We start from the raw sequence: 13,035 nt of genomic DNA on the forward strand, positions 1-13,035 counted from the left end.
AATGCGCCAAGGATTTAATGAGCTGCTGGTTTCATGAATATTAATCACGTTGTCTGCGGTCGCTCAAACTAAATTGCTGAAATCAAAACAGGGACGATAATAGGTGAGCGCCAACCAATGAGATTGCCGTTTGCGTATTAGTCCCGCCTACTACCGAAGAAACCGGCAGTTCTTAAAAGCTGAAGAATTCCAAAGGAAGTCCATTATTTTGACAGGAAAATACAACAAAAATATTGTTTACATGAATCACGTCAATTCTTCATGATATGAAAGTCTCTCTCGCTCTGTATTTTTCTTTGCGTGTGAGACAAAGCCACGGCTAGTCGTGTGCTTTCACAATGGAGTTTATTATTATTTCTTCAAATACAGGTATGCTGCGCATCCATTCAGATGAACTGAAAAATAAAATGATAATAATATTTAAATAAGTAACGGCGCATTTTATTGTCAGTAACGGTAACGGAGTAAACAGTAATTCGTTTGGTTACTCGTTACTGAAAAATAACGCCAATAGTAACGCTGCTTATTTATGATGTCGTTATTCTAGTGAGCTGCCTACATAGGGGGTATTTTAAGATGCACTTCTGAGGCTGTTCCACGAAAAATTGCTTCCTTTTAAGGCATTTCACCAACATACAAAGCCAACAACTTCATCAAACCAAAAAAAAAAACATGCTTGCTAATATTTACTTCTATTTTAGGTGGGGAAAAAGCATGCACGGTGTCAAATTTGCATCCAGTGGCAATTCTCTGGCACTGAGATGCAAAGTAGAGGGTCATGAATAAAACAAGGGCCGAATTCTGACAAGAGGCCAAATCTGAGAGGATTGAAATGAAAACAAAAGCGTTTGAAGGGAGACGAAACACGGTTTGTCACGGGTTCAGTGAAAAAGCACCATCAAATCTCTGACACTGACATCTGTTGTCCTTTTTCATCTGAAGTGTGGACGCCTATTATCATCGCGCCGTGTCTAAAACGGGACCACAAATTGGATCTATTTTTAAGGTGGTTTAAGCTGTGACAAGTTGAGCCTTATGGTGAGCTGCTAAAATGATTCACATTTCTGAGAGGCAAACACGTTCGGATCTGTTGGAGGATGTTGAGCTTAAGAAATAAGTGCAAATATTTCAAGTGGATATAAAGATTTGTAATCAATTCGCAAGATATTTGCAATTTGTAAGCTATTAAAAACTTTAGTTTTATTATAGTAAACTAAAACTTAAATTACTCAAATGTTGTATGGATGTAGTTTTGTGTCAGTTGTTTTGTTTGATTTTTTTATTAAAATAATACTTGCTGTTGAAATGTTTTGATGTTCTCCATTGTATGATTTTCTCACATTTGGTTTATTGCAGCAGAAAACCCAGTGTTCATTGTTATATTACAGGCCACATCTTCACAGTTTTCCATAGATGTGCACTACCAGTCAAAAGTTTTTGAACAGTAAGGTTTTTTTTGTTTTGTTTTGTTTTTAAAGAAGTGTCTTCTGCTCACCAAGCCTGCTTTATTTGATCCAAAGTACAGCAAAATAAAATGCTGAAATATTTTTACTATTTAAAATAACTGTTTACTATTTGAATATGTTTTAAAATGTAATCTATTCCTGTGATTTCAAAGTTGAATTTTTAGCATCATTACTCCAGTCACATGATCCTTCAGAAATCATTCTAATATTCTGATTTGCTGCTCAAAAAAACATTTATTATTATTATTTTGAAGACAGCTGAGTAGAATTTTTTTCAGGTTTCTTCGATGAATACAAAGTTCAAAAGAACAACATTTATCAAAAATAGAAATCTTTTGTAAGATTATAAATGTCTTTAATCAATTTAAAGCATCTTTGCTAAATAAAAGTATTCATTTCTATAATTTCTTTCCCCAAAACACTAGTTTTTGTTTCAAGTTTTGTTACATGTTACATGTTACAAAAGCTTTTTATTTCAGATAAATGCTGATCGTTGGAGCTTACTATTCATCAAAGAATCCTGAAAAAAATTACTCAACTGTTTTAAATATTAATAATAATAATATTAAAAAATGTTTCTTGAAACAAATCAGCATATTAGAATGATTTCTGAAGGATCATGTGACACTGAAGACTGGAGTAATGATGCTGAAAATTCAGATTTGATCACAGGAATAAATTTCATTTTAAAACATATTCAGATAGAAAGCAGTTATTTTAAATAGTAAAAATATTTCAAAATGTTACTGTTTTTGCTGTACTTTGGATCAAATAAATGCAGGCTCATGAGCAGAAGAGACTTTAAAAAACATTAAAAATCTTTTGGCTGGTAGTGTATTTAAGAGAAAAATGCCAGAAACATAAAATTAACTGAAATAAAAATGAAAATGCAAATTCTAAAAATAAAAACTAATTCAAAATATGAATAAAAACTAATAATATGATACTAAAATAATGTCTGAAACTGTAGTATCAGATAGCAAAGCATCAAAGCATGTTGTATGGATGTACAAATCAGTGTCACATTAGTTTTTGTCAAATGTTTTGTTTGTAAAGTGTGCCTAAGCTTGTATTTTTATTCAAATAATACTTGCTGTTGAAATGTTTTCATGTTCTCAGTTGTATGATGTCCTCAGATTTGGTTCATCGCAGCAGAAAACCTTGTTTTCCATAGATGTACACTACCAGTCAAAAGTTTTTGAACAGTAAGATTTTTCATGCTTTTAAAAGAATTTTTTTTGTTCACCAAGCCTGCATTTGATCCAAAGTACAGCAAAAACAGTACTATTATGAAATATTTTTACTATTTAAAATAACTGTTTTCTATTTAAATATATTGTAAAATGTAATTTATTCCTGTGATTTCAAAGCTGAATTTTTAGCATCATTACTCCAGTCACATGATCTTTCAGAGATCATTCTAATATTTTAATCTGCTGTTCAAAAAACATTTATTATTATTATTATTTTGAAAACAGCTAAGTAGAATTTTTTTAGATTTCTTTGATAAATAGAACAGCATTTATCAGAAATAGAAATCTTTTGTAACATTATAAATGTCTCTGATCAATTTAAACCATCCTTGCTAAATTAAAATATTAATTTCTATAATTTCTTTTCACAAAGAAAAAAAATATGCTGACTCCAAGCTGTTGAATGGTATAGTGTATAATGTTACAAAATCTTTTTACTTAAGATAAATGCTGATCTTTGGATCTTTCTATTCATCAAAGAATCTTGAAAAAATTACTTGGCTGTTTTAAATATTGATAATAAAAATACATGTTTCTTGAGCAGCAAATCAGCATATTAAAATTATTTCTGAAGGATCATGTGACACTGAAGACTGGAGTAATGATGCTGAAAATTCAGCTTTGATCACAGGAATTAATTACATTTTCAAACATATTCAAATAGAAAGCAGTTATTTTTAAATAGTACAAATATTTCACAGTATTATGGCTTTTGCTGTAATTTGGATCAAATAAATGCAGGCTCAGTGAGCAGAAGAGACTTCTTTAAAAAAAAAAAAAACATTAAAAATCTTTTGACTAGTAGTGTATTATAATTGGTTTCTTAATCAATTGATGCATATTCATCACCTTCAATGTTACTGCATTTTCAACCTTGTAAATATTTGAGATTATAAAAATGATGATGAAAAATCTCTTGACGTGCTGTGATGTTCAGTACTTGTGTTCCCTTCTTCAAATAAAACGCTAAATCAAACAGCATCTAAATTTATAATAACTTCCAAGGGCGAATATTTGAGAAACAAAAGCGCTTAAGAACTTGAGCGATTCAGGGTAATTTTTTCAAAATTAGCTGTGAAAGCATTGACAGGTCGACGTGTCCTTGCAGGAACAGACGAATTCTCAAGCATTGCAGTCCCTACAAAGAGTGTCAGGTAAATCTACCAGCTCCAGTTTGGAGTTTCCAGTATTCAAACCTCGTACTCAAAGCTTTGAGCTCAATTATTATTCCAGTGTTAATGCGTCTTACCGTGTCCTTGGTATTAGAGACATTCGCTGTTTTGATCAGGCTGCTTGCAATGAATACAAGCCACATACACTGATAAAAATGAGGCCATTTAAGATGAGTTTGTCTCTTCATCAGATTTGGAGAAATGTAGCATTACATCACTTGCACACCAATGGATATGAATGGGTGCCGTCAGAATGAGAGTCCAAACAGCTGATAAAAACATCACAAGTAATTCAAACCACATCAGTCCATCAATTAACATCTTGAGAAGCCAAAAGATGCATGTTTATAAGAAACAAATCCATCATTAATGTGTTTTTAACTTTAAAACAGCTTAAATGTGACTCCATAATTCATAATAACACTTCCTCCTGTTGTTCTCTCACATCCAAATACTCCAAAATATTTGTTTAGAGCTGTTTTGGCTTGTAAACGGTGCTTGATCTGTGCAGATTTCTATTCTGACTCGGACAGGAGGAAGCTTTATTATGGATTATGCACTCGGTTTGACTGTTAAAATGTGTTAATGATGGATTTGTTTCTTACAAACATGCAGCTTAAGTCACAAACATGACTTCATAAGTCATTACCTGATGGATTGGAGTGGTGTGGATTACTTGTGAATTATTGGCATGTTTTTAATCAGCTGTTTGGATGCTCATTCTGACGGCACCCATTCACATCCATTGGTGAGCAAGTGATGCAATGCTGCATATCTGCAGCATTTCTCCAAATGCTGCATTTCTCCAAATCTGGTGAAGAAACAAACTCAACTACATCTCGGATGGCCTGAGCGCGAGTACATTTTCAGCCAGTTTAAATTTCTTGATAAAAAAAATGCTTTTTGTATTGGCTTCCTCGAATAACCCTCATACGTACTGCATGTTCAGAGCATTTATTATGGTATGTTTAATATCCTCTTGGAGTCTGGGGTGCAAAAGACGAAGATCTGCTTTGGCGGTGCTGCGCATCCCATGTCGTTTGTATTGCACGCAGGCCAGGACATGTTCACATTTAATTATTTTTATGTGAGTCTGGAAGCGCAGACGTGTCTCTCAACGAATCCCTGCGGATTCTGGAAGTACATTTGCCTGTTCCATAAATATTAAAACAGGCCAAGAGACAGTTGAGCCATCGCTGAGACGATGCTTTGTTGTTTCTTCTTGTAACCTTCATCATGTGTTTCGGGACACAGATTGTTGTGTGATCACATGCAATAAAGCGGTCGTTCATATGCGATACATGCACTCTAGAGAAATCTAGTTTATGGTGTGTAAAACCGGTGTTTCTTTGTGGTTCGGGATCATAATATGTTGGAGGCCGTAATACATCTTGCAGTGTTTGTAATGAAAAGATGCATGAGAAAATGAAGGATGTGATTGCATAATGACCATGAAAATGTTATTGCTTACAGGTTGCTATCAGGAGACTTCATGGACAGTAAAAAATGTCTCATTTAAATCAGTATTGCTTGGCATTTGTTTGTATTGTTTTGTGAAATTTACTAGCAATTTCTGAGTGAAAATGGTTTCCTCCATACAGCTCAGTGAGGAAATGTCAATTAAATTAAATTAATTAATTTATTAATTTATTTATTTATTTGATTATTTATTTTGACATATTTCATGGCAAGAAAATGCAATCATAATTGCAAATGTAGATTAATGATTGAATAATGTTTAATTTATTAAAATATGTGTTCACAAGTGTAATACAATAAGTAAGGTTATATGATTGAAGGACAAAATGTAAATGCTTTTAAAAATATATGTACATTTTTAAAATGTATTTTTTTAAATATACAAAAAAAAAGTCCAAAAAATACACGTAAAAAAATTATATTTGTTATTTTTGTTTATTTATTTATTTTCCTATATGCCCTACACCATTTTTTTTAAAATAGACGTTACATTTATTTATTTATTGCCATGTGGCTACACAGTTTTTTTTTTGTTTTTAAAATATATTTGTAAAAATATTCAAAAAAGTAAAAAAAAAAAAAAAATACATAGTTAAGTTTTATTTATTTATTAGTTGCCATACATATGGCGTCACCATTAAAAATATACAAAATTAAAAAAAATACATGTTAAAAATATTTATTTATTTATTTATCTACTGCTATTTGGCCTACACCATTTTACCAATATATTTTTAAAAATATACAAAAAGTTAAAAATGGCATGTTAAAATGTTTTATTAATTTATTTATAAAAAATAAACAAAAAACATGTTAAATGTTTATTTATTTATTTATTTATTGCCATAACCATTTTTTTATTTTCAAAGTATTTTTTTTAAAGTACACAAAACTCAAACAAATACACTTTAAAATATTTATTTATTTGCATATGGCTTACACCTTTTTTTATTTGAATTTGAATTTTTGCAATATACTTTTAAAAATATATATTTTTAAGTCAAAAATAAAAAAAAAATACTGTTAAAAAATGTGTAAGGATCCTGAGAATTAGGAGACCTGACCAAAAGTCTCATTTTAATCTCATTGCTTTCTCAGACAGTATATTCATTCTGAATTTTAATTTATTTGAGGTGCAAAACCCTCTTTAAATTTGTCTCTGTCACGTTCTTGGCCTCCGATCTCGCACAAACAAACAAACCCCTCCGGCTCGCGGTTTGAATGGAGTTTTAACAAAAAGGAAGGATTAATGCTGAAGCTTTTCTGTCTCGTGACACATTAACAATAGCATCCAATTTAAAAAGCTCATATCGATCACGTGGCGAGGCGAGGATTTACTCTCTTATTAAACAATTAATCTAATGACAGAGAAAGCACAATGTCTCGCTCCGGCAATGATTGTTTCATTTGCGAAATGAAGCCTGTGTATTCTGTCAGAGTCGCTGTATGCTAATGAAGCGTTTGCGTAAACCAGGCGCCTCATTCTCATGCAGAGCATCCGGAATATTCCACTAATGAGGAAACTCTTTCCAATTAAAGTCTCTGAGGCCGTGAGGAAATGTGAAAAACACTTTAGTGGTCTTTTTGCAATTTCAGAATCGCACTGCATGGGAAATCAGAGTTTCCTTAAACTAATAATTAACCTGGAAATTAAAACTCTCACCTTCATGTTACTATAACCTCATATTTTGTTCTTTTCACTGTTTAACATAAAAAATATATCATTTTTGAGGTAAACAATGAAAGGATATTCATTCCTTTAAGTGTGAAGTGTTTGTTCAGAGACGATTGTGTCCTGTTGTTTACACTTAATGAAGCTGTTGCACAGGCTGTTGTTTCTCAAAGTGTGATGAAAAGGAATGTCTTTGAGAAATGTGTGATTTTTGTATTAATGAAAGCATAATCTTCCTCTTTTGTACGACCTACTGAAGACACAGATCATGATGTTCAAAGAAAGTCTGATAAAATATGACTTTCATGAACAAATATCTGATCTCGTTCTTCATCAGGCTGAGTGGACCAAATTAGGATCAAATTAACATGATTTGCAAGTATTTTTTAGCATATATATCAATGTTTTTGCCATGTTTGCAACATTGTGATTATTATATATTAATATGATATTTAGCTGGCCAGTACATTTACTTAAAAGCATATAATTAGATGTTTTAATAGTGTCTTTATTTGTTTAATATTTTCATTTTTATTAATATGTTCAAACTATTTCAATTAATTGTTTCAAAGCTGATTCAAAGATTCAGCTGTGTCATTGTTCAGTCTCTGTGTAGTGAATTGAGTCATTGATTCAAAACTCTGATTCAGTTATTCATTCAATTATCCTCACATTGTTCACTGTGTAAGGAATTGAATCATTGGTTTTAAAATGCTGATTCAAAGGTTCATTCACATCATTGTTCACTTAAGTCTCTCTGCTGTGAATTGATTCATTGATTCAAAATGCTGATTCAAGACTCATTCACCACCAAATTTCAGTGTAGTGACTTGGTTCAAAACTCTGATTCAATTATTCACAAAACGCTGATTCAAACACTCATTCACACCATTGTTCACTTGAAGTCTTTGTGCAGTGAATTGATTCATTGTTTAAAAACTGATTCCATTATTTATGAAATTATTCAATATTGTTAAACTTTTTTCACTGAAAAAGACTCATTTGCACCATTGTTTATTAAAGTCTCTGTGTAGTGAACTGATTCATTGTTTAAAAATTATGATTCAATTATTTATTCAAATATTTATTTACAACATTGCTCATGAAGTCTCTGCCTAGAAAATTGATTCATTGATTCAAAATACTAAATCAAATGCTCATTCACATCATTGTTTGCTGAAGTCTCTGTGTGGTGAACTGATTCACTGATCCAAAATGCTGATTCAAAGACTCATTCACACCATTGTTCACTGCAGTCTCAGTTTTGTGAACTGGTTCATAGATTCAAAATGCTGATTCAAAACTCATTTGCACCATTGTTCACTGAAGTCTCTGTGTAGTGATTTGATTCATTGTTGCAAAACTATGAATTAGTTATTCAATTATTCAATTATTTATTTATATCATTGCTCACTGAAGTCTCTGCCTGGACAATTGATTCATTGATTCAAAATGCTGATTCAAAGGCTCATTCACATCATTGTTGACTGAAGTTTCTGTTTTGTGGATTAGTTAATAGACTCAAAACACTGATTCAAAGACTCATTCATTGTTCAATAAAGTCTGTGTAGTGAATTGATTCATTGCTTTAAAAGTATGATTCAATTATTCATTTAATTATTCAATTATTAATTTACATAATTGCTCACTGAAGTCTTTGTCTGGAGAATTGATTCACTGATTCAAAATGCTGATTCAAAGATTCATTTGCATTATTATTCACTTAAGTCTGTGTAGTGAATTGAATCATTGGTTCAAAACTCTGATTCAATTATTCTTTCACTTTATTTTTCACTGGTCTCTGTGTGGTGAGTCGAATCATTAATTTAAAACTGATTCAGCTATTCATTTGCATAATTATTCACTGACGTCTCTGTGTGGTGAATTGATTCACTGATACATAACACTGACTCAAAGACTCATTTGCATCATTGGTCACTGAAGTCTCTGTGTAGTGAATTGAATCATTGGTTCAAAACTGATTCAATTATTCTTTCACTTTATTGTTCACTGGTCTGTGTGGTGAGTTGAATCATTAATTTAAAACTGATTCAACTATTCATTTGCATAATTATTCACTGATGTCTCTGTGTGGTGAATTGATTCACTGATACATAACACTGATTCAAAGACTCATTTGCATCATTGTTCACTGAAGTCTCTGTGTAGTGAACTGAATCATTGGTTCAAAACTGATTCAATTATTCTTTCACTTTATTGTTCACTGGTCTGTGTGGTGAGTTGAATCATTAATTTAAAACTGATTCAACTATTCATTTGCATAATTATTCACTGATGTCTCTGTGTGGTGAATTGATTCACTGATACATAACACTGATTCAAAGACTCATTTGCATCATTGTTCACTGAAGTCTCTGTGTAGTGAATTGAATCATTGGTTCAGAACTCCCTGATTCATTCATTCAAATATTCATTCGCATAATTGTTCACTGACGTGTGTGGTGAATTGACTCACTGATCCAATACGCTGTTTCAAAGGCTCATTTGCATCATTGTTAAGTGCATTTTCTGTGTGTTGAATTGATTCATTAGTTCAGAACAGTAATATATTGAGATCTATAGTATCTCCTAGCAGTGGATAAAGTTACACAAAGTGAAACTGGCATGTTTTGTCCTTCCTGCTGTGTTACGCAAGATCTGTACGCCTCACCTTTCAGTGGGAGGATGTTTAAATTCACACACCGGAATAGTTTTACACACCTACATCCACCTTCCGCCTCCATCCGGAATTGCCCAGTTTGAACGAGGCCCAACGAGTGGACGTTTTCCTCCCTCCACAGCCTCCATACCGCTCAATTACAGCAGACTGATTTAACGCTCTCATCAAAGTCAAAGATCATACATGAGAGAGACGATATTACAACTGTATCTCCAGAGACTACATGGAGAGTAAACAGAGATTTTGCTGAAGGCTTCAGCTTCTCAGATGTTTCTCCTGAATCACGTCGTCTCATAAGTAATCTCAAAAAATGCGCTCAGATTTGACATTTTGCATCAGATTCAACCAGAACCAAATTATTATTCATTTAATGCGTTTATACTCTGTATGACAACAAATTCAGATTACTGTTCTGGAAATGTATGCATATTGGTGCATAATTAATTAAACAATGCATCATTTGCATATTTAAATATAACACTTCAGAAAACTTGTAATTAAAAAAGTTTGCAGTTGTTAATGTAATCAACCAACTGGGGAAGCATGATGATATTATTTATTATTTTAATAAGTTATTAGTATTTTTTTTTAATTACCCTATTCTTGTCTTAAAACATTAAAGTGCAAGTTTTGAGATTCTGCAATTCTGGTTAAAAAGGATAAATAGTGTATTTTGCATGTTTTCTCTCCACTAGTTTAAAAAACAAGTTATAAATAGCCTAAAATTGATCAGTGCATAAAAAACAATGTATTTTCTTGCCTTAAAATCAGGCACTTGCAGAAACTATCAGTAATTTTCCTCTTTATCTCTTTCCTGCCAGTTATTTTTCTTTTATTTCACAATTCCAGCACATTTCAAGTGGTAATATCCTGTGATCCAGTTAGTTTTGTAAGCTATTAGTTGTTGTTTGTGCATTTTGAACGCTGTGAGAGCGAATCTCCTGTACTTGACTGTTTGCGAGTGTGTTATTGTAATGTATTTTTAACACTGGAACAGCTAAATATGAAACACAGAGGTTGTGCGAGTCGTCCATGGCAACACCCGCGTGTTTTAACACGGCACGAATCTGCGAATCTCACGGGCATCGAATCTCACAGGACTTTAAACTCTCGGCATGCTAAAATATGCTGTCTGAAATTTTGAAGTGATCTCTGCAATTAGTGATCGTGAGGAGCTTGACAGGCTGTAAAATCGGAGGGAACGTTTGAAGCATTTTGATGGAGCCGCTGGAGTGTGTAACTGCACGTTCAGACCACACACACACATACAAAGGAGAACCTATTTTAGGGGCTGACAGCTAAATCTAGAAGCTTTGTCTGTTTAGAGCAAAAGAGATTTTCCTCTAAATGCACAATATGACTCAATAACCTCCTCATCAAATAACTGGAGAAATTAAACCAGCAGCATATGAAACCCAGCAGTCATGGAGGTATTAAAATACTGCATCTCTTTTTTGCAGAATACAGGATGTGTAGTGCACAAAAATACTACAAACCTATGCTATTTTACAAGTATTTATATCTATATATTATATTCTATATATTCTATATATTCTATTCTATTCTATATATTACATATATCTATGTATTATATTTAATAATAGGTTGACTTACTGTATATTTTCAGATTTCAATGTTAGTTTAAGTTTTAGTATTTTTTATGTGCTTTTTTTCTAATTAAAGAAATGTATTTATTTTTTTTTCATTTTAAATAGTTTTAGTAATTCTGTTATGTGCTTTTGTCTTATTTATTTTGTATTTTAATTTGTTTATTTTTATTTCAGTTTTACTTTAACTTATTTCAGTTAGTTACCAAGTCACCACATCTAATTTTTATTCAAGTGTTTCATCTAATATTTAATTTTATTTCAGCGCTATTTCAGTTAAAAGAAACAATTAAAAAGGTTTTTACATTTTCAGTTTTCATTTTAATTTGAGTTTAAGTGTTAGTAATTTTGTTTTGTGCTTTTGTCAATTTATTAGTTATTTTATCTTTATATTTATCTTTAATTTAATCTTTAATCTTTAATCGTTAATTATTTTTATTTTTATTTTTATTTCAGTTTTAATTAAATGTGGTACTTAAACCTTTTTTTTTTCAGTTAGTTGCCAGGGCAGTATTTCTAAATTTTATATTTATTTTTTTACTTTAATTTCACAAAATTTATTTAAATTAACAAAAACAATTTAGTTTTATTTTTCTGTTTTCATTTTAATTTTTAGCTTAAGGGTTAGTAATTTTGTTACCAAGGCACCATATCTAATTCTTATTAAAGTGTTTAATCTAATATTTTATTTTATTACAGTTCTATTTCAATTAATGAAAACAATTTTAATATTTTTTGAATTTTCAGTTATCATTTTGATTTTAGTTTCAGTTTTAGTAATTTTGTTTTGTGCTTTTATTTTATTATTATTTTTTAAATAATTATTTATTTTTATTTCAGTTAGTTGCCAAGGCATCATTTCACCTTTATTAACAAAAAATAATTTAGTTTTATTTTTCTCTTTTCATTTTAATTTTTATTTTAAGTTTTAGTGTTTTGTTGTGCTTTTATCTTTTTTTATTTATTTTATAAATATTTCTGTTTTATACCATTTCCAGCATGAAATGACTATCAGAATTAACATCAGCTGTTATTTTAAGATCTCCATCTATTTGATAAGACTTCCAAAAGTTTACCAGAATAAAAAAAAATGTACCACTCAAAGATTTGTCAATGTTCTTTCAGCTTGGGAGACATAATGAAGTTCATATTTATATCTCAGTTACTGTAAGTATTAAGTTTATTTCAGATGTTTCTCCTCAAATAACTTAGGAGGAGTTAAAATAGACACAAATGAGTCAGTAGTTGTCATACAGTACGTAATTAATGTCGACATAAAAGCCTTTTTATTGCTTTATTGATGTTAAGAAGAAATAATGGAGCTATTAAAGAGATGCCTATGCTATCGAATGACATTTTAACACGCAACAATGACTAAAAAAATGCAAAATAATGTTTTTGTTGAGATAATGACTGAACATTATTTTCTAAATGAAGCATACTTTGCATACTAATGCATTCAAAAAACAGTATGATGTCGTACTGCTCAAGCCCCGCCCACGACTGCTGACAAACTGTCCTGTGTTAGCATATTTCCACAAGTTGTATGCTGTCTGCCATTTTTTCTGCACTTGAGCAGCTGTAAGCAAAGCAGGTGTTTTGTAGTTGGATGTAAAAGTGAACACATGAGTCTTCATTTTCAACATCAGAGCCGAATGCAGTGGATTAGTTTTGTTTTTGATGGTAACGCATCACAGAATACACAA

The sequence above is a fragment of the Labeo rohita genome, chromosome 19 (assembly GCF_022985175.1).
Source record: "Labeo rohita strain BAU-BD-2019 chromosome 19, IGBB_LRoh.1.0, whole genome shotgun sequence".
In the NCBI taxonomy this organism is placed as follows: domain Eukaryota; kingdom Metazoa; phylum Chordata; class Actinopteri; order Cypriniformes; family Cyprinidae; genus Labeo; species Labeo rohita.